Genomic DNA, 24,132 nt, shown 5'->3' with positions numbered 1-24,132 from the left:
ATTTAATGCTTCTGTGCTACACCAGATGGATGGCTCTGCAGATGGAACTTCACTTTTTAAATTATAGAAGTAGCACAGGTAGAGAATGAGCAATAGCTAACAAGCTTCCCTCATGTAGCCTGTCATACATACTGGTACAAAGGGACCTTTTAGCAAGGTGGTAGTTCTATATTCATATTCCTTGTAGTCTTGGCTTTTGTGGTAAATGTGCCAAAATGGCAAGAAATGAACTTGTTCAGGGAATATCAGTCCCGCTGGGACTGGTTTGAGAAATGAAACCGGAGGAATGAACTGAAAGTAATTCTAATAGTTCCACATAGAATCACAGAATCATAGAATCAGCTGGGTTGGAAAAGACCTCTGAGATCATCAAGTCCAACCCTTGATTCACTACCACCGCAGTTACTAGACCATGGCACTAAGTGCCACATCCAGTCTCATCTTAAAAAACTCTATTCTTCTTCTTGATTTTAAATTGTGTCTTTTTTTCCCCCACCCTAATGTCCCATTTGCATTTGACGTCCACTTGGAGTCTTACTAATACTAGTAGGGCATGATGATTGCTTAAATCTATCATTATATGACAAATTTCTGAACTGATAACTGCTCCATTCTGTATCATGTTGCAAATTTGGACACTGCAAATATTATGTAGAAATGTCACTGAGTGCTTATTAGAGGCTAATGAGTTTTTTATCACAACCATCTTGAATTTTTTTGATTTGCAATGAAATATTCAGTTTCCTGTTAACAAACACCTCAGTCATCCAATCCCCAATTAACCAAGATCTAAATGTTACTAAACATCTTCCTTAATTTTAACTGAACAGTTATTGCCTTGCAAGTGGTCCTGAGCAGGTTACACTCTTACTTAATGAGGAAATTATTCTAAAGCTGTTAACAACTGAACAGGGCTTCCTTTGGGAGAAGACACGAGTTCTTTCCTTAAGAAGAGATTGAGCAACCAGATGGACACCTTCAAGGCATACACAGCTTCAAGGGGGATGCTTCAAGCACCTCAGCTTGCCAGCAGCAGTGGTGCTTGTTTACCATGAAAGGATTTTCTATGTTAGCTTGTTTAAATTTTTATTTTGGTAATCATCAAATAGTAGGATAAAAACATGTTAATTAAGGTGAACTGTGCTAAACTCTTCAGAGCATATACACATGAATATTTGACTGAAAGGAAATCAGTGGGAAAAGTCAGAACAAATTCAGAGCTCAGGGTTTCTTTTTGCCTGGTTCTATAGCATTTGTTTAAAAGAACCCCCAAACCCCCATCATGTTCCAGTAGTGATTCTGTATATAAAATACATTTTTTTCACTACCATTGTTGCATTAAACTGCTGGATTAACTCCAAAATATGTATTTTTAATATTAGAATTTCTTAATATTAGAGAGCAGGATATCTGTGACTAATGAAGACATTAGATTTCTAATCAGAATGCAAATAGGAGAAGATAACCGTCTTCTAAGAAAATTTTATTTTTTAATATTTGACTGTCAGCATTATCTAAGAATTATTCAGCTTTGATATTGCTGCATCAGTCATGTAAAATTCTGTCCTATTTTAGAGTCAGCACCCAGGAAACTAATATTCACAGTGCTTTAGTATGCTAGTATTTTAATTATAAGTCTCAGAACATTTACCACTTTTGTGTGTATATCTGCCTTAGGACTGTGCTGCATATCCTGAAAAGGTACAATTCATAACTTCTACTGCTTGTATATTTTATCTGTTTCTTGAATAACTTGAATTTTAGAAAACAAGTCTGTGACTGGCTCTGAGACTAAAGAGATCTTTTAATGATCTGCAGGAAATGTGGGATGTGGTTGCTAACTTAAAAGAAGAATAGTAGACCCTTCAAAAGAATCAGATTGGGTTATTCTGTTTATATAGATGGCTGTAGCAAGAGAAAAAACTTACAGAATCATAGGAACATAGAATTTTCAGGTGGGAAAGGAACTTTAGGATCATCCAGTTCAACCATTGATCCAGCACTACCAAGTCCACCATTAAACCATGTGCTTAAGCACCACATCTGCATGTCTTTTAAATACCTCCAAGGAGGAATTGTCACAATTCACTTAACAAGAGGAGCCTTTGCACGAACTAAGGTGCGAACAAGATCATAATCCAAAGTCTACCGTAGGGATTTTATTTAACAATGAATGTGAGGTAGAGAGATGGGAAGAAATAGAGAAGGAGGATGGGGGGAGGAGAGAGAGAGGGAGAGAGAAGGAAAGGGATCAAGCAAGACATAGTCACTCTGGATCGACTGTAGATCCTATTGGTCCTTCTTCATCCTGGGCTTCTTGGTGGCAGGGGTTCCCAAGGTCATGCAAAATTTTTCACTATTCATACATTTTAGAAAACAAAGGAATTAGTGCTCATTGGCTATAAGTTACATAGTTCTCTTATTAATTAGTAATCTATCTTCTGTTGGTAAAATTATTCGCTGTCTTCTTATGTTAGTTAATCCACACCCTCATTTGGATTTCTTGGGTGGGTTGGCGGGCAATGAGTTGGTGGTCATGACCTTCTCCTGCTGGAATCGACTTTTACCCAGTCAGAGCTAAATTCAGTACAGTTCCTGAGTTGGTTTCATTAGTTTCTTCTTTATCTTGGGAGTTCTGCCAAATGTTCTCCTAGCCTGCAAATTCTGCATTCTTTGTATCCACTATCAGCAATACATCCTTCTTCCCAAGTTTTGCTGACCTTCCCCTAGGTGTGACAGAGCAAGACCTAACACTCAGACAGCATTACCACCTTTATACAGTCCAAGTTCCAGGTATCCACAGAGATGTACTCAGGGGGGATTCAGTGGCCTTTGGTGGTTGCAGGCGCCATTTGTCCCATAACTTGGGATGATCTTTGTTTGACCAGTGATATGTGTATGAGCAGTTACTTCTTTCCATAGTTTGCCATAGTGGGAAATTTTGTCCGGATGTGTTAACCAGAATGTGATAACCAGATCATGCCTCTGCCAGGCCTGGAATTAGCACCTTCCTGTCTCAAATTCCTCCCTTCTGTGGCCTGAACAATGTTTTAGACAGGTAACTGTGCACTTTAACTCTTAACAGATGGTGACTCAATCACTTCCCTGGGCAGCCTGTTCCAGTACTTGCTAACTCTTTCAAGGAAGAGTATTTTCCTTATATCTATATCAAAACCTCATCTGGCATAACTTGAGGGTGTTTCTTCTTGTCCTATCACTTGTTACTCGGGAGAAGGGATCAAACACAACCTCCTTCCAGGTAGTTGTAGAGAGTAATAAGGTCTCCCCTCAGCCTCTTTTTCTGCAGGCTAAACAACCCCGGCTGCATCAGCTGCTCCTGGTTTTTTTTTGGATGCAACCAAAACTTTGACCATTTCCATGGTTTCACAGTTTACATGTAGGGTATCACTGCAAGAAGGCGACCTAAGAATATCACCACAAAATGCAATGTAAGGTTCTTAAGGATCTAAGAAGCTCATCATGTAGAGCGGTTAACGTGAAGAAATGTCTATAGGTAGTCCCACACAAGGTAATGCAGTCAGCATCACATCTAGTTCTCAGGCTAAAGCAAGGTATCACACAGCTGAGTTATGTTAACAGTAACTTAAATGTAAGTTATATAGACACCAGTCCTAAGAAGCTCTGCTAACTGCTGCCACTCTTTTTCCATTTCCGAATGGAAATGAATTTTAGGAAGTCCAGATTTGGTCCTTACTTCTTGAAAGGTCTGAATTAGATCTAAATCCTGTTAGCAATTCATAACAACCCTGCTTATTACTTATAAGACTGGACTGTAAAATATGACAGACAGATATGATGGAAGCCAGATGCTTGCAAAGTTATATGTTACAATAGTTAGAATATTCTCATAAAGGAAATATCTTTATTGTCTTTTAATTGATTGTATTTTTTTTATCTAGCGAATCCATCTTACTTTTACTTCATTGGATTCAAAGCCAGTGGGGGAACTCTTTTGACTAGTCTCACCTCTAGAGTGAAGGCTCCAGAATTTCAACATTAAAGTTATTAATACATATCCAGAGGAGCTAGTTTCCTCATTCTTCAAACCTTTAAATGAACAAGGGTAAAGAAGATATGTGCAGCAGAGTATCTGCAATATTTTAATTATTTAACCTTGTTTGGTTATAGTATTTGAGATGTTCATTAACCTGATATTTTTCTGGGTTGGCAATGAAATATGTATTTCCTTTTGAGGTAAGGATTTTTTTTAACAAAAAAATATTTTCTTTTTTTATTTTACTATGGACCACAATTTTTTTAAGTTTTATTTTGTTAACTTGACCTGGTTTAGATTCTCCTTCTGGAAAAGGCAGTTTGTTGCTTTAAGGAATTACTATTTTAACTAACCTCTAGTATTTTTCTTAATTGCAGTGTTCCTGTTTTTTCCCTCTGACTCTCACCATCTCTTTGGGATTCTCTTTTACTTTATATTTGCTTGTTCCACAGAATGTCTTTATTCACTGTCACGGCCTGGTGTGTCATGTGTGCTGATAGCACACTGGAACATTTGTTCCAGTCTTTGAGGTCATGGGAGGCAGCTTGATGACTTGTGTAATTTTTTGTATGACTTTTGTAATTTTCAAGCACACGTGTCATCAAAATTTCTTTAATTTAGGAAGGATAAAACTGAGTTGTTATTGATTGGTTCTTCAGTGCAGATATCTCAGGTATAATCCATGCCCATAACTGCAAGTGGTAGCTCTTTTAACTTCCTCAGATAATGACTGTGACCTTGGTGTTATTGAACTTCCACTGAAAGTCTTGATTGTACAGCACTAACTCTGTTTTTACTGTCTCAGTTGTTAAAGAATTCAGGATTAAATTGGAGCTACTTTCTTTCTGATCAGGTCTAAAAGAAGAAATTAGAAATTTTAAATTGTAATCTCTTAAATTGTTTCCATGTCCCTTTCCTGACATGGCTGTTATCTAGGTGTACCTGTTTAAGAGTCCACCCATCAAATCCATCTCTCTCCATTTTAAAGAAAAGGATGTTGTGAGGGACCACAACAAAAATCCAGATAAATGACACCTGTAGCCCTTCCCTCGTCCACTGATGTAGTCATTCCATTATAGAAGGCCACTAGGTTGGTCCGGCAGGACTTTCCCTTGGTGAAGCAGTGCTGGCTTCTTTGAATCACCTCCCCGTCCTCCATGTCTCTTAGCAAAGCTTCTAGAAGGATCTGTTCCGTGACCTTCCAGGCACAGAGGTGAAGCTGACTGGTTGGTAGCTTCCAGGGTCCTCCTTTCTACCCTTTTTAAAGATGAGTGCCATGTTTTCCTTTTTCCAGTCAACAGGTACTTCTTGTCTGCCATAACTTTTCAAATATCATGGGGAGTGGCTTGGCAACTACATCAGCTAATTTCCTCAAGACTCTGGGATGTATCTCATCGAGTCCCATCCAGAGGGTAGTGGTCAATGGCTTAGAGTCTTGATGGATATCACAAGTATCACAAGTATACCTCGGGGATCCATTTTGGGAACAGGGTTATTTAATATCTTTGTTAATGACATAGACAAAAGGACTGAGTGCACCCTCAGCAAATTTGCAGATGACACCAAGCTGAGTGATGCAGTTGACACACCTGAAGGAGAAGATGCCACCCAGAAGGACTGGGACAAGCTCGAGAAGTGTCCCATGGGGATCTCATGAGGTTTAAGACCAAATGCAAGGTGTTGCACCAGGGTTGGAGCAGCCTCCCGTATCGATATAGGCTGGGGGATGAATAGATTGAGAGCAGCCCTGCCGAGAAGGATTTCGGGGTGCTGGTGGATGAGAGATTGGCCATGAGACAGCAGTGTGTGCTTGCAGCCAGAAGGTGAATTGTGTCCTGGGCTGCATAAAAAGCAGTGTGGCCAGCAGGTCAAGAGAGGTTATTCTGCCCCTCAGCTCTGCTCTCCTGAGACTCCACCGGGAGTCCTGTATCCAGCTCTGGAGTCCCTAAAACAGGAAGGACGTGAACCTGTTGGAGCAAGTCCAGAGTAGGTCCACCAAGATGATTAGAGGGATGAAGCACCTCTCCTTCCAAGAAAGGCTAAGAGAATTCTTATTGTTCAGCCTGGAGAAGAGAAGGCTTCATGGTAACCTAATTGTGACCTTTCAGTACCTGAAGGCAGCTTATGAGAAAGATGAAACAGACTATATACAAGAGCAAGCAGTGAAAGAATAAGGAGGAAGTGCATCAAATTGAAAAAGGGTTAATTTAGATTAGGTATCAGGAAGAAATTCTTTACTGTGAGGATGGTGAAGCACTGGAACAAATTGTCCAGAGAAGCTGTGAATGCCCGTCCCTGGAAGTGTTCAAGACCAGACTGGTTGAGTCTCTGAGCAACCTTGTTTTGTGAAAGGGGGCAGGGGTGTTAGAACTAGATGGTCTTTAGGGTGCCTCCCAACTCAAGCCATTCTAGGATTCTACAAAAATCACAGTCCAGTTGAAAAGCAGATTTAACACTCTTTTTGATTTATCCTTTAAAATATCAACTGTGTCTTGTTTTATATTAAATTTACATTGTGCTTAGGATTTTCCATGAAGAATATTTTACAAAAGTAAGTTGGATTGTTTGATAGACTGTTTGAAGTATTTGCAGGAAGTACTGTTTTATGTGGTAAAAGGATATTTGTGAAGCTTGGGTGTTTCTGAGTTCTGAATAACTGCATAGATTTTGTACCAGGCTACCAAACAGCACAGCATTTGAACAGAGTGTCTAGTAATTGCAGAACAACAAAACTGTTTAGAAAGCTGTATGGTTTGAAAGATAAATATTAAAACCTTTTACTTTCTGAAAAATTTTAGGCAAGTAGCTTGTATTGTAAAACAACAGCACCAAAATATTTATTCTGTTATTCTCAGAATAGATAAATGTATTTTATTGACTATATAACTTACATGACTCTGAGAAGGGAAACTTAGAAAATCTCAGTTATTTTGATGGCAAGCAGCAATAAAATTATGCTTATTAAAAAGTCAAACAATTACAAATAGTAAAAAATCATTGACAATCCTAATAAAAAGATCAGGTTAGTTGCATGCACAGTATAATGTAAATACTAAGATAAATTTTTAGTTGATGTTTCAAATCTTGAATGTCATATGAATGTCAGTTGTTTTTATATACATTTTAAAATGTAAATGAAAACTGAACTGTTTTCTTTGGCATAATAGTACATATATCAGGGCAATGTACAAAAATGTTATTTTGAATTTAGGCTGTTTATCTTTTTCTTTTCATATTTGGATGCCCAGAGGGATGCAGAATTATACAACACTGAGCCGTAAGCAGCTGTAGACAAAAATGTTGGTCTAATCATGCTGTGTCTGTAATAGACTTTTATCAACTGTATTATAGCACAACAGCTTTATTTTATATATACAATTTAAAAAGAGCTATTTTGTAATAAAACTTTAGTTAATCTTTTCAATGTTTCTTAATCTATCATGGTTAAGCTTTTGACTTATTTTGTTAGGAAGAGGGATTTGCTACTAAGGAGCATGTTAATACCAATTCCTTGATTTCTTCCATCTACATGACTAAGAAGTCTGGACCACAAGGCAAGGATAAGGAGAGGAAAACCCTTGGTCTGAGGACCTGGTACCTATTCAATACACATTTCATAAGGTTTTTAACTCAGACTAGCCTGATGCATTAATATTTGAAGGCTCATTTGCACCTGGAGTCCATTGAAAGCCTCAGTTTAGCCTCAGTGTAAAAGAGTCCTGGTTAATGTGTGCTGAGACTGCTCCATGCTGTGTTACAAAACGTGATAAGTGAGAACAATGGGAAACTTTGTTTAAAAATTACTCTTGATTCAAACTGAAACAGCAGTACAGGAGCATGAAACCTTATTGCAGGTTTGACTATATACTAAATCTAGCCTCTAACTTTCTGAAGAGTGGTAGGTTTAAAAGTGAAGAAAGACTTTTGCACAGTTTTTTGCTCCTTTTTTTAAATGTGTGGAAAAAAGATATGCATCAAAACGGTTAGCTAAGAATTAGAGTAATGAATGGAAGGTGAACTGAGGCCATTTCACTTGACTGACACTGCTTGCCATGGGAAAGCAAACTACAGCCTTTAGTTCTAGAGATGTCCCTGTCGTCTCCTAGGTTGACAGCCACCTTAAATGAATACAGCGAATAGAGTATTTACAACTCCCAAAGGAGAAAATTTGCCCAGTATAAGTCACTGTGAGTTCAAAATCATGCTTATAGTCACAAAATGCTATGAGATAAATAAAAACCATGGCAATCTACCAAAAGTAAGAGTGTAAAGCAGATCAAGCCAAGTTATAAAATAGAAGACAAAAATGCTCATCTGTAAAACATCCAGTCTGTATTTCTCTCAGCTCGAATATAGACTGTTTTGCCAAGCCTCTCCAGTCAGTGGGCAATGAAGATATATTCTAATAATCTGTCAGTCACCTGCACAGAAAAGGACTAAAGCGATGCCCATAATTATGGATCTGATAACTCTCAGCTCTTACAGCATTGATATCCAGGGACAAGAACTTGTTAAATCACTAGGCCACATAGAAAACAGAAGGCTAAAAGAAAGCCCAGTCCTCACCTGAATGAGGACAAACTGAGGTCCTAGATCCTGCCTCTGGCAGAGTGTATGCATTTTACGTTAGATCACTGTAAGAGAAAAGCAGAACAGTTCTTGAAGAAGAGCTCAGAAGATCAGTTTCTCCCCTTTCTGCTGAACTAGTTTTAAACCCCTCTTCTCTGTTTGGTTCCTGGTCCTATGACTTGCATTCCTGGGTACCATTGGTTTTATTTCAAGAAGACAGCTGGAGAAGTCATTAAATTTGAAAAGCAGAAGCTGTGTCCAAATGATGAGAGAAAGCTGTCTAGATTTTGGCAACAAAGATTTAAGTACAAAATAAGGTAGGCCAAAAAAGATCTTGTGGAACAATTTGCTAACAGCATAAAAATTAATAATATATTTCATTTACTTAACATATCAGAAGCAGAAACCCTGCCAACAACATTTGTATAGCCAACATAAGATTGATGTCTAAAGGGAACAATATCAGAAGACAATAAAGCCACTGCATAAAAGATAAAAGAATTCTCTGCATTGGTATTAACAGTGATGGCCATTAAAGAAGTTTTTTTTCAAGTCTAAGGAACTGTCTCAAAAATGTCAGTATAAAAGGTTTTACAGCTACGTATTGTCAGGATGAAATTACTTTTGCCTAAGAGTTTTAAAGGAAATCAAATATAAATTACTGATCTTGTTTGTAGTGGATAGCTTACTGCTTAAATTGTCTTTGGTATCAGATGAATAAATTAATGTAATGACTGTTTTCTAAAGGATACCAAAAACATCTGTGAAGTGAAAGATTTTTATGTCTGACTGCCATTTCAGGTAAATGTTAAAGGAAATATATTAAATAATATCATTCATAGACACATCATATACTTATACTAAATGATGAGACTATGACTAAACATAGGACATTTGTATAAGGAAGTCTGTGATTCACAAATGCAGTAGATGTATTATTTCTTCCTAAATGTCACTAAACATGTACATGTTATCTGCTTGAAAGTCCCTACATATATTTTCAAGGACCTATCAACTAAATCCTTCACCATTGGTTTGTAAAGAAACAAAATTATCAATGAGTAAGAAGTAATTTCATGACCAATAGTAGGTTAAAGGGTGGAAATTAAAAGTAGATTTAAATGGTTACTTGCTAAAATAGGGAAGGTGTCATGGTTTGAGAGCTCCTAAAAATTTAATTCTCTAGTCAAAGCCCCCTCCCACATCTCAAACTAGTATAAGACGTGTTTTCCAGACAATCACATGAGACTTAGAATGGGGCAAAGGGAATATATTACAATGACTGTACACATAAATATTATAATACATTACACACACAATCTCAACTATCTCTCCCATGACATAAGTATTTACAATGGATCAGATCTCTTCTCCCCTCCAAATAAAAGTCCAGGAGGGAAGAAGAAAAGATCCTTTCCAGTCAGAGCAGTAGTCTCTAAGGCAACAGACTTTCTTCTTCTCATGCATGCAACAGCTGTGGCTGGATGTCTGCCAGCACTCATGATGGGGGTATCCAAGCCCCCTCGGCCCCATCGTCTCCAAGCGAGGGGTCTTCCGTGGGCTGTGTTTCCCAGGACAAGGGTGCTATCACCACGTCATATCACGAAGCTCAGGGGTCTTCGCGAAGGTCCTTATCTTCAGGGGATTCAAATTCCCCTTTGCAGAGCTCCTGTGCTCTGCCTCAGGTTGTCACCTTGGAGCAGTGGCGGGGGGGGACGGCCAAGGTCACCCTCTCCGCATTCTTCTTGGAGCTCTCTAGCTCCTTTCTGCATGTGCTGTAGCACTCCAAGGCTCTTTCAAGTAAGAGTCCATAATCTTCCTCCTTTCCAGGAGGGGTCTCAAAGGAGTCTGGGGTCTTTTAGTTCAGTTCTTACCCCAAACTCTGTCTCTCTGCTGCTGACTGTCTTTTCTCAACTCTCCTTCCAGGAGTCTTCTCTCTTGCTGCATGCAGTTTGCTGCTTGGTTCAGTTCTTATCTGTTGGCTTTTAGCCATAGCCTCTGGACGCTGCGTCTGCCACTGCTCTGTCTCTGCTCACTCACGGTGGAGAAAACTTTTTTAGCTTTGAGCTGTAGGCACTTAGCCCAGCATTCCGTTGTTCCAAGTCCCCACAGCCCCCCCAGCCAGGGGCTGGGCGGCCCCAGAGGCCCCAAGGGGCTCCAAACCTCTTCCTCATGGTGTCAGAACATGGCTACCACTTCTACAACCAAACAACAACTAACTTTCTCTTCTGTTTGCTTGTGGTATGTTTATATTTCGCGGAAGCGTTCATTGGATAAAACTTCCAAACTTCCAGGGTCACCACCCCCTGGGGCTTTACCATTTTATAACTGCAGGGGGAAAACTGTTTTCCCCCCACCACAGAAGGTAATATAGTTATCCCACAAGTCTTGGTTCTTGACTTTTCTCAAATGCTATTATATAGTTTGGGATAGAGAGTGAATACCAAGATCCTAAAATGTGGTACTGTTATATAGCTCTTCAGCTTGAACAAAACTGAAATTGACTGAATCTGTAGTAAGGTTTCACAGTACGGAGCAGCCAATAAGAAGGCAGAGGAAATTCAAGATTTAGAAATGCAAAATGATGCGTGTAAAAGGAAAGGTCAACTCAGAGTTTACAAACAACAGTAGGTATTAAATCAGGTAAAAATGCCCAGAAAAGAGCCTTTTTTAGCAGATCATTATATACATCGAATTGTCAAACAAAGAACAAAAATAAAATTGAAAATTGTGAAAAGAGAGTAAACAGTGAAATAGAAAATCAAATTATAACACTGATTAGTTCTCTCTTGAATTCTCTTACAGTCTTGATTCCTTCTTCTCAGTAAAGATGTCAAAAATGACAGCAAAAGATGGTCCTAAATGTTCAGAGTAGAAAATGATTGACTGAAGTGAGGAATCATACAGACACAGGAAATCAGGAAAATCATAATTAAGTAAAAACTTTTCATACAATTTAAAATTAAACCATAGATTTCATTTTCATAGGATTTCTAGAATGCAACTTAGTTAAAACTAACTGGGGAAAACTCTGCAGTCGTTATTAAATCCATAATGCAGATGCAACATCATCATACTGACATTTTGGACAATTTATGGGAGAGAAATATCAACTTAATCTTGCCCCATTTTCTTATAGTTTTCCAACAGGCATTTTTCCTGGCCACAGTCAGAGGCGGGGCAGACTAGACAGACCATTGTTATGACCTCAGGAAGACTGTTCTTTCATTCTTATGGACCCCATCCATACATAGCTACTATTACTTTTTCTCCCCCATATCTAACTTCTTGAAAACCCATTCTGGTGATATAATTTTTTTTCTGTGTATTTTCTAGTAGCTGGGATATATTTGACAATAGCCAACATAAAAATGACTGACAATACAGATGTATAGAAATTTTTGTGTAGATAATCAAGACCCTAATCCTGGGGTGGTAGAGAATTAGGGGAGCTACCAAAAATACCCATATTATTGGTATATGGGTATTTATACTATAAATAAATATAGTATAAATATAATATACTTATACTATAATAATTAAATTTATAATTAAATTATACTATAATATAATATTAGTGTAATTAAAATTATAATTAATGAAATTATACTTAATTAAAATTCAAAACCTATTGCCTTTAAGAGACTTGAGGGATCAGATTCATTGTCTTTGAGACAACCACCTATGCACATGAAATATTTAACCTGTATATGTTACTTATTTTGCCCTATCTTGAATTTTTTTTCCTCATATATTGAATACTGTACACAATCTCTTTGAACTGGGGAATGTCTGAAGTTACTATCATAAAATACTTGTGGCATTTTGAATAAGGTTTTACATCTTAAGTTACTCATAGGCATTTCAGAATCAAGAAGCACCTGCACCACAGCTAAAGGAGTGCTGAACTATTTTCTGTTTTGGGGCAGATACAGAAAAAAAAAGAGGCACTGAAGGTATCAAAAATGGAATGTGCATAATCCAGAAGTCCACACTTGAAGTCCATAAACCTGCTTCTCGACCTTTGGCCTAACACTACAGATAATTTAATTGTTCTAGGACAGGTCTTGCAGTTAGCATGTCTGATTTGGGAGACCCCATTTACAAACTTTTATATACTTCAGTTCTATATGAGAGTCTTTCTTTGGAATCTTTTTTCTATTGGTTTTTGATTTAATTAACTGATTTTCCATTTTAAAAAAGCCCCAATATATTATTAGTAATGTTTTTAAAACAGATTTTTTTATTTCTGTAAGAAAAGCAGATTATTTCTTTCACTTTGTGAGTAGCAAAGATGTTACTGGAGATAAGAAGAGATTGAAATAAAGAGTTATATCTGGCTCTGCACTTTGATGCTACGAGCAAAATGAAGAGATTTTTGAAGCTAGCACATACTGGTAGATTTACAGCTCTGCTGTAACTGGTGAAACAATTGACAAAACATGTTTATACAGAACTCATGAAAAAAGATATTTTTTTTCTTCATGTGTGTTCATAGGATTTATTTTCTTTTTTCATTTTCAATATAGCAAGGGATAGAAATTGACAAGTTTTACAAACATGTTTTGACAGAGGAACAAAATTATTAGCCTTATAGGTAGGAAGTAAAAGTTACTCAGTTTTAGTAAGATGTTTTTGAGACTCTTTTGTAAAAATAATACTATCCAATAGGCTAAATGAGATATATAGGGACATTCAGTTTCCATCCCAGAAGTTTTTTAATCATTGTAATTATCACTGGAACCATGGAGTTACTGTGAATATATTTTTTCAAAATATTTCCCAATCTATTCACCAAGTTTCATAAAAAGTTGTGTTTTCTTAGAAAACTCTTTATGAAAGGAAAAAAAATTCTAATTTTACACAGGTCTAATTTGTTTCCGCTTGTTTTCTTTTTTGCTCTGTTTTGCGTGGTAGAAAAATCTCATCAGAAATGTCTTATGCTCCCGACCCAGCTCCCTTTGAAAACTATTTTGTCATCCTTCAGCTCCTTAAAGGAAAAGATGAAAGCAAAAATATGGATGTGTTTCTAATGAGGATAATGAAAGCTGAAAGGCAAGTAGAAGCAATGGAGGAACAACGAAATGCGGATAGTGATGGATGCTCAGCAGAGAGAGGTGGAAATGATGAGTCTGTAATGTGACTTAATGACTGAAGAACAAAATTCCGATGAACAATACTGAAAGCAGACACTTGAGATTACAGTGGGAATCTGAAGTCCACATGAACGGATTAAATTGATTAGAGGCATACTATATAAACTTCTTGTGACTTTCTTTGACATAGTGTTTAATCTGCTACTGAGAGCTGAATAAAAACCTTTTGATACATAAAATATTTCTGACACCAGTCTCAAAATATAGTACTAAAGGGCAACAGAGATCAGCACAGAACTTGCCTAACAGTTGTTTAAAACTGAATACATTTTTTTAATGGAGTTTTGTGTTTCTTAATATAGTGTGGATTACATAGGTATTTTTAAATTCTGATTTTCCTGAATGTCATTTGGTTATTTTGTAGTATATTTTCTCAAACAAGAATAGATATTTATCTAGTAAATGATGAGGATACAAAGCTATTCTGGAAGCTAATTTCTCAGCTTCTCAGACTGAGTTTGACAAAGAAGCTGACAGTTTATTGGCTGGAGATGGTGTGTATGATTGTTGCTTCCTGTATTGCTTTTGCTTGGTTTTGTTTTCCTTCCTCTCTTCATGTGCTTAATCTTTAGAACTTCATCTGCTGTCTTACTGATATTTTATTTTAATCTGACATAGATCTTTTGATGGATGATCATACTGAATATTAAATATTTGGACTATATCATGAAACCATTTGAATATAACAGGTTTTTTACTGTCCTGAGTGTAATATGAACTATTAATTATGTACTGTCTTTCTTATTTTTTCAAGTTGTGGACTTCACAGATATAGTAAAATTATGTTTTGTTGTCTCACACTAGAAAATGTACAATGAGCTTGATGAAAGAAAACACATTTTGTAACCATGGTAACTGTCAGTAATATCTGTAGATTCCTCTCTCACTCATTTCTCTATGAAATTGAAAAACGTCATTAATTTTTGTTGATTTTTATTTTTCTGCAAAAGGAGTAAAAGGGAAAATCAATGATGGGTATAATTTTAAATCACATATGGCTAAGTATTTAGAAATCACTGGCACAATGAGTTTGGCAGGCAATAAAAAATATTTAGATTCAAATGAATTTGTCAGAGACAGAATTAGCCTTTCTGTAAAATTGGTTTGTCTCTGTAGTGTCTCTGCAAACACTTAAATGATACCTCTAATGATACTTTTGAAAAATGTTGATGTATATAGTTCTTTTCAAATGTTTTCTGAAGAGAAACTGATACCTCTTTGTGAAACTGCATCCATCTGCCCAAAAACCTGAGAGAATTTATAAAAGAAAAAAAGTCTCTGAGAGATGATTCTGATGATTTTGGCATCAGTGTTGGTTGAGAAAGGCAAGATTTCTGCTTGATACTGTAAGACTTTTAAATGTATTTCAGTAATATTTTAGAACAACCAGTCATTAACACATGAATATTCAGTAAACAACATACTTGTGCTACTGTAGTTGAGGGCTGTAATAGTCTACTCAAATTCAAAGACAGACAGATCCTCTCGGATTAAAGGATTTTTTTAATGGCCTCAGTTTTCCGTTAAACATGGACTATCTTTCTGTCAGTGCTTTTAACTCCATGTGGAAATTACCCTTGAAATGGGTGAACATTCTTCAAACCTCATCATAGGAAAACACTAAAATATATTTGGTTTTCTCTGTATGTCAGACTTCCCTAATACTTCCCATTGAGCTATTTCACTACATGAGGCATTCTTCTCCATGCCTCCATCTCAGTGCCTTTGTCCACACCTTTCCCAAAGTAGGGGAAGCTGATGTTTAATGAAATTTTGCATATCCAAACAATGAGATCTGACTGTATTATGCAGTGTTTTCTGTCCCTTCGAATCTGAATCTCTGCCATCCAAAATAGAAATGGATCTCTAATCTCTGAAGCTGATTTCCCACAGAGCATGGACCAGCTTTCAAGAGGCCAGCATCACTGGCAGAGAGAAAAGCAACAGTTTATGAAAATACAAAGACTGATTGCAAGACACTTTTTCTCTGAGATAGTACTTGAGCAGAAATGGTAGATGTTGGGTGACTCTGCATTTTGTATTGTAGTTAAACTCTTTACTGTGAACCAGACCTGAAAACCCTCTAGAAATACTCCAGTCAACAAGCACATAGTGCTTTATAACCTCTGTTTCAGCTACATGTATTATGGAAATGTGATTTCAATCAGTGATGAGAGACAAAGGCCATGAATGTGCAAAAGACATGTCTTTCAGAGACTCTATGGCTCTTTTGCAAGCTGGATTATACTCCTTTTGCAACTGGGCATGTTCTCCTGGCTTCCTGCCTGCAGTAGAGAACTCCAGGAGCAAGGAAGGCATAGTGCCCACATTACCTTTCGTATTGTGTCACAAAGCAGACAAAGAGTGGTTCCACCCTTCCATTCCTTTGCCTGGAATGAGAACTAATAGATGGATGGCTTATGCTAACTGACTACAGATTCTGTGTGACTGCCTCTGCTCTTTTTTCTAGATGATTTAAACCTGTGTATACAGCAGAATCTCTGTGGTCTTTTGGGGGTAATCACAAGGCTTTTCTTATTCTTCTTGGAAATACTGCAGAGACACTTCTTGATTCTCAAAGGAATTATGAAAAAAAACAGTTGAAAAACAAACCTGCAGTGTATATAGATGAAGGTAGTAAGTGGGAGACTTAGAAGAATCTTAATTCTTTGGGTTCGGACTTCCAGAACATTACAGAACATTTAAAAAATCTAGAATATCCCACTGAAAATCTGTTTAAAAGCCTTTTAAATTAATACTTTTATTCTGAAAGAGTGGTCATTTAAAGCTGCCTTTCTTCCTCTGTATTTGTGCATCTAAATTGGCTGGTTTAGGCTGAAACTATGAATGTAGTATGGCTTCTGATTTTAGGAGGGTTTCAGTACAATCTAAATTGTATTCTATAACGTGAGAAGGTTGTTTATTCTTTGAAGTGAGTCAGATTTCCATAGATACTGTGTTTTGTGAGAAAGTTCTTCAAAAGACTGTGTGTCAAAGTGTAAATTAGTAGATTTATATATCAGTAGATTAAAAGTTACCATCTCTGAACATTCAAAAATATGATGAAAACACAAAAAAATTCATGATTTTTAAATGAGTTCAAAATAGTATTAATTTGAAGATGATCTTTGCTGTTTTGACTTTAAACTCTCAGAATCTATACACCTATCGTCTTTTCTTTACAAACTCAAGGATGATAAACTTTTCAAGTAAGACTTGAATTATCTGACAAAATGAGTTTAGGCTTAAAAAACAGCAACACATTCTATTGTGAGAGTTAGAAAAAATTCATGAGTTGACAATCCTGAGACATTACAGAAGAATATATATTAAAGCATTCTTCATAGGTTTTGTTGGATCAACAGAAGATGTCCTCATGCATTGTTAATGATTCTGTATGTACAGCTCTTCAAGATGCACTTAGATGTCCCTGTCACAGCTAATCTGTGTGCTGGCAGTAAAATACATTTCATATTTTAAATGCCATTGACTTCTTTTCCTTCCTGTTTTCTTCTAGGTATTTCTTCTATATATCTTTAAAATATCTGAGCTTATCTTTTCTTATAACACATTGCCTTAAAAATAAAAGACCTTTTTCAAATGTAACAATGTTCTTATATTGATTTTAATACGTAAAACCTTCTCATGCTTTTAGATCCACTTGTATTTTCTGATATAAAGTTGAATTTTGTCCACATTAGTATAAAGAATGTTATTAAAGGTAAAAAAACCAACCTAGAAAAGAATCAAAGCTTTTTATGACATCTCCATGTTACACTTAAAAAATATGTCAGAGTATATAAAGAATAGCTTTCTACACTGCCTAGGAAAGTCTGAAAAATTCTCAGTGTGAGCAGAGGATTAAATCATTTAAAAGATAGGAAAACACTATGCCTAAAGCTATGATAACTGGATGTAAGTAGGTCTTTTAAGTATGTGGACAAACTAAAAAAGGCATAAATGTATACCTACCTAAGCTTTGGAAATTTATATTCATAATATAATTATCAAATAAATGTTTGTAAAGTAGACTGTTATACATGCACTGATGCAACCCAGATTAGGTTTACTTTGAGAATAATTATTTTCCAAAAAAGAGAAAAATATGGACAAAGTATTTTAAATTCATGACCATTTGAGCATGTCTTTTCTATCTGGAAGCTATTAGCATATTGTATTTCCGTAGTTTAGTTATATGCACTCTGCCTAAATTACTCAAGCACACTCTAGATATTTGTTAGAAAAAACTTCAAAATCAAGCATTGCAGCTTGATTATAGCTTACATAGCTTAAAGCCAGAAGACTTCCAAACACCTAATTAAAGTAGAAAACATCTAATAGGAAACTAGCAAACACTTAATACAAGAAAGAAATGCACAATATCACAGAAAAGACAGAAGAATAAAGTGCTTTTTACAGTAGATTTCATAAAATTGACAGTGTAACACAATTAGACGCACCAGGGAGTCACAACGCATAATAGAACATTTTAGTAGTGACAGTAAAGTCCATACAAATTGTGTGGTGTATTGCAGCAGAGCTTCACTTGAATGAGAGTGAAACAGCTGACTATTGGGAATAGGCATTTTAGAATTTGTCCTACAGACCATGGTTTGCTTTTGGGAAAATTTTATAGAAACTAGAGATATTAACACTATTTTTTCATTATTTTAAGAAAAATAGGAGCCCCAAAAGAAAAGACCTGTGTATGATGATGTCCAAAACAAAAGCACATCTGAACTTACTCAAGATTTAAAACTATGTTATTAGAAGTCTTTGTTGACCACTTGTTTTAGGGAAGGGCATTGCTGTAGTTTAAGCCCAGCTGACAACCAAGCACCACATGGCTGCTCACTCACTCCCCCACCAATAAGACTGGGGGGAGAATCAGAAGGGTAAAAGCTGGAAAACTCATGGGTTGAGGTATAGACAGCTTAATAGAGAAAGCAAAAGCCAAACACATAGGTGATGCAAAACAGCTTCCCATGGGCAGGCAGTTGTTCAGCCAACTCCAGGAGAACAGGGCCCATCATATGTAATGGTTACTTGAGGAGACAAATGCCATTACTCCAAACATCCCCTGCTTCTTCCTTCTTCCCCCTACTTTTTATACTGAGCATGATGTCGTATAGTTTGGAATATCCCTTTGGTCAGTTTGGGTCCCCTGTCCTGGTTGTGTCTCCTTCCAACCTCCCATGCACCCCCAACTTCTTTGCCAGTGTGGCAGTACAAAAAGCAGAAAAGGCTTTGGTTTTTGTAAGCCCTGTTCAGCAATAAAGAAAACATCTCTATATTACCACCACTGTGTTCAGCACAAATCCAAAACATAGCCCCATACTAGCCACTGTGAAGAAAGTTAACTCTACCCCAGCCAGTCAGGAATTAACATGAATGCAATAGTATGCATAACTTCAGGCATCTTCAAAACTTCATGTGGTGGTGTTTGGGACAAGCACTGCTTGACAGAATTCTGGTTGTAAGAGACAGAATATTAAAATTAAATTATATAAAATTTTCCTTATCTTTGGTCCATCCTGTGATTAGAAAACAAGATTCTCAAAAAATTTCTCAGAATAAAGTAAGGTCATGTGATTGATACTCATCTCCATTATAAACTTTCTATCTGAGTCAATTTTCTGTCTACAAGCTGCTGGATACTGGGCTAGCAGCTTGGGTTAAACCAGAGAATTCTGTTACACTGTTACAGCTTAAGTGTCTCTATTCATAACTTTTTTTTTCTGTTATACACCCACTCACAGGCAAACAAATATTAAGGATGCAAAGCTAACTTTAGTGCTTTATAGCTGAATGCTTCGTGGCCATTGTTATTAAAATCAGAAATTTCACTCTCTTCCATTCAGAGCTGAAATGAACTATGGTGCAGATACTACTAAAGAAAACTACTTTAGAGCACATATATTAGGCAGAAATGCTACAGATAAAGTATGATGCAACATACCTGTATTTTGACCATTCTGGGTATTGATGGAAGATGCTCCTAAGTCATGGAAGAAGTGGGCATAAAGACATCTAAGAGCATTTACTATGTACTTCCTAGACATGATCTGACCTGTAAGTCATGAACTTTACATCAATTTAAAAACTCAATTCAAGTATAAATTTTCTTGATCTGTCTCTTCCTTGGTGTCTGATTGCAATTAAATATTCCTCTCCCACCAGAATAGAGCTACAGTTACTGTAGTAACGTATTCAGGTTTTTATGCCACATTCATCTTGAGCCTTTCCAATAAGAAATGTGATGATGAATTCAAATGTGGTCTATCGTTCACATCATTCTGTCTCAGAGCCAAAAATCATATGTGTAGTGAAATGGCTTTTGCTTTAATATGTGCACTATGCTACATGAGTTTATAGTAGAGAACAAGTGTACTTTACTTTTCATCTGAAAGAGGTTACATGGTGATATTATCCATACATTTTTGAGTTTTCTAAGAACTGTTACTGTGAATGGGCAGTTATCTGTGGAAAAAACAAAATCGTGCAAGTTCTTTTAATCTTTTTTTTTCAGAGATATGTATAGTGTTGAATTATATACATGTTCTGAAAATACATATTTATAGTTTAAAATAGTTGAATGCTTGAGTGATTAAATTGTGCCCATGGAACTGGTGTTTTGAAAAACTTTATTCTGAAATATATTAAGTACTGTATCTTGGAAGATAGTTCTTCCAGGAACAAACTAATGCAGTGCCAGAAAATCGGCTTTTATAGCACTGTCAAAGTGTTCCCAGCTATAAACCAATTTTACAAGCAGATACTGGCATGAACATCAGAATACACCTGAACTTCAAGAATTAATTTTTTTATTATCTATTATTTCTACCTATGAGGAGAGGAAAATTACGCTAGAAATGTAGCAGTTAACATTATTTTTAATAAGGTAAATCCTCCAGGATTCTGTCATGCATTGTTTCTGCTAATAAATACAAAACTTAAGTTGTGCTACTTTTGAGCACTTTTGTAAGATAAAACTAGTGCAGATCCTGGAACTAGCCAAAATGATGGAAAGTGATGTAAACTGTATTGGCACAGTGGTGTTTCTGAGGCTGTTTTCATCAACTGGCGGGTTCTACAACATCACGGTTGTTGCACCACTCTCAGACACAAGCTGGTAGCTCCTTCTAGCACTTTTTGGCACATCCCTTCTGGGGATGTATCATGTCCATGTGACACTGGCTGGCAGGTGGTTTGTGCTATAATTATATTGTGCTATAATTCCTTCTTGTAATATAAGGAGATGAAAGCCTGGATTCTGAAAGCATGTATGAGCCTTGCTTCCATTGAAATCAATGTCAACAGTTCTATATGCTCTGAGTTTCTTACACTAAGCCATTTGATCAGTGTAAATGGAAAATTAGTGGAAGAATGGGAAACTGAATCTGGAAAGACTATGCAAGGATAAGAACTTTAAGCCTTATTTATTCTTACCTAAAAAAAATTAATATAGGGCTTTTTGCTATAATCATCACACCTCTGTACACCTGATTACTCTCTAAGATTCTCTCAAACTGTTGAGCATAGGCCTATCACCCAGAACTTTAGTGAGAATGTGGGAGCAAGAGTGGAGTTTAACCATTAACATGATGCAGATTTTTCCTCAGTCCTTTTTGAACTGCATCCACAGGTAGTTGTGCATTCATTAGGAAAACTTTACTCCTTCTCCAAGGAAAAGAATATTAGATTCTTTTACCTCAAACGGTGAGGGTTGTATAGGGTCTTAGGATGACTTCTTTTGGCTCAATCACTGGAGGGTAGTTTCTGATGAACAAGTTTTAAGACGACAAATAGTACTGACAGGAGAAATATGGTTCTTTGCAAAGTACTGATGCTATTAACATCACACTTACTTTGTTAAAAGCCTGATGCAAAATCCGAGATACTAGAAAACACAAATGCAGTTATCATAAAAGCATAATCTTCTAAACCCATTTTTTCCCTCTTCTGCAGAGTGATGAGTTGCACATCACAATGTGAATTCTAGCTGATGATATCTTTGTTCTGGAACACTGTTCAAATATATGGATAAGAATCTGGTGTGGCACAAGTATGAAACTCAATCAAGCTGTTCTGTTGCAGCAACATGCTGAGGCTGTGATGTTTAAGTAACTGAAGTAGAGGGTGGAAAGAAGAAATTATGCAAAATAAACATAAAGAGCACCAAACTATACTTTGTGAGCTGCTCCTCTGGGAAACAGGTTTAGTGGTGGTGATACTTCTTTCATGGAAATTAATGTGTGGAGGGTTAATGATGGAGCTGGATGCAGCTGGAATGTATTGCCAGTAACATCACACACCTCTGCATTACAGAGTGTGCTGGCACACACCTCTGCCTTATACAGAGTTCTGACAGAGCAGTGCTCTTTTCTTCTGTGTTTTGTAGTTTTCTTTTTTTTTTTTTTTATTTTATTTGGCTGTTGGCAAAAAACATGAAAGCAGCCACAGCATAAACAGAAATGAGCCACCCACCATAGGGAGTGTTCTACACAATAAGTTACCCAAATAATACTTCGTGGGAGTTTTTTTAAACCTCACTTTGTTTTGGAGCATATGTCAGCTTTCTCACCAACCTGAAATTAACACTAAGAGAAGTTGTGTAACTAGTGCCATTGGGTTATTTCTGCTTAGATAACTGAAGAAAATAAACCTAAGTGTTAAATAAATAACAGACTCAGTACAACAGATTTAATAAAAGAAATCTGTTTTGTAATAGCTATTAATAGCTGACCTTCAACTAGTCCTCAACAGAAAATACAAAGAAAATTCTTTTACCTGATATAACTATGCTTCTGAGAAGATTTTAAGTGAGCAACAATGTATGTTTATTTAACTTTTATAACCATGTTTCTTTTATGAGCATACTTATATATGGATTCATAGACGCACATTTATGTGTCTTATATTACTTAGAACTCATCCTTATCTCAGAGGTAACTCTGTAACAGTCTGTCCACACAGCTTTTCTCCAAAGAAAAAGCTTGTAAACATGCACAAGCTCTATAGGGCATAGCTTTATACTGCCCTAATGACATTCTTCTTAGGATTCATAAAAGAAATGCAATTAATTTGTCAAATTTCCTGATTGTGTCAATCCTGAGTTGATCTATCCAGAGAAAACCCTGTGTCTTGGTGCAATAAACTGGGAAAAGCATAGTAGTATATAAAAACCACTCCTGAATCTATTGAAATATGACTTGCGTATGATTTGAGATCCAATTCATATTAGAAGTCTAAGAAAAAGTCAGAGACTGAATTATTAATATATTTCTTTTAGCAATTAACTTACACATTTGGAAGACAGAACTGCAGGTTTCTGCAGGCTTTTAAAGGATGCATAGAAAATATATTTTTAAGCATCTATCCTTACAATCATGATGTGCTTGTTACTTTTAGATCACTTATGCAGGTTGTATTGTTTAGCAGGTTAAAAAACCCGGAAGAAACTGCAACCTAAACTAACACTTTATTTGAGGTGTATTTGCCTATCTTTCAATCTATTCTAGGAATTTTAACATCTGACAATAATTTTCAGGTATAGTGTTCCACGGAATCACAGAATATTCTAATTTGGAAGGGACTCAGAAAGATCATCAAGTCCAACTCTTAAGCAAATAGCCTGTACAAGGATCAAAACCACAACCTTGGCATTATTAGCACCATGCTCTAACCAACTAAGATAATCTCAGGGTATGTTAATAAAGTGAAAGAGAAATGGTTTTCCTATCTTGAAAATATTTGAAATGTTAGAAGTCCACTTACCCAAACACAAAAGTCAAATTCCCTAATAAATACATACAGTGAATGACTTCCAGGGAGGAAACATAAAATGGCAGTGAAGCAATGATGCTTAAATACTATCGTGATAGCTGATATCTACTGCCCTTATCACAGCATCCATGTAATTTTGGGCAAGACACTTAAACCACATATGTAGTTTCCTGTCCTCAAAACAGGAGTAATATCACCATATTCCCCACCAGGTTACTTGTAGTTTAGTTGTAGATTAAGTACTTCCATACTAATGAAGCACCAGGATACCCTCATCATGAACTTCTGAGAGCGGCCTGTGAAAAATTAATCATAGCTCCTATGCAGACATAAGGTTTGAATTGTATGAAGTAAAGCCTTGGGTCACTCACTGAATAATGAGGGTAAAAGAAAATATTGATCATCATATTGATCACTAAGTGAGTATCATACATTCATGGCCTGTAGGGAGGCTGAGGTCCTGTGGAAAATATGTTGTATAATGGTGTAATTAAAGATTATAACACAATGCATATGTATGAGGGATGAAATGAACATTGCAGTAGTAACCTTGAATCCAACATTTTTGAGTGATTGAGCACTCAACCTAATAAGTTCTTTTAACAT

This window comes from Manacus candei, unplaced genomic scaffold (genome assembly GCF_025592945.1).
Source record: "Manacus candei isolate 608988 ecotype Guabito, Panama unplaced genomic scaffold, ASM2559294v1 h1tg000014l, whole genome shotgun sequence".
Classification (NCBI taxonomy): domain Eukaryota; kingdom Metazoa; phylum Chordata; class Aves; order Passeriformes; family Pipridae; genus Manacus; species Manacus candei.
Note: the sequence above shows the minus strand (reverse complement) of the source record.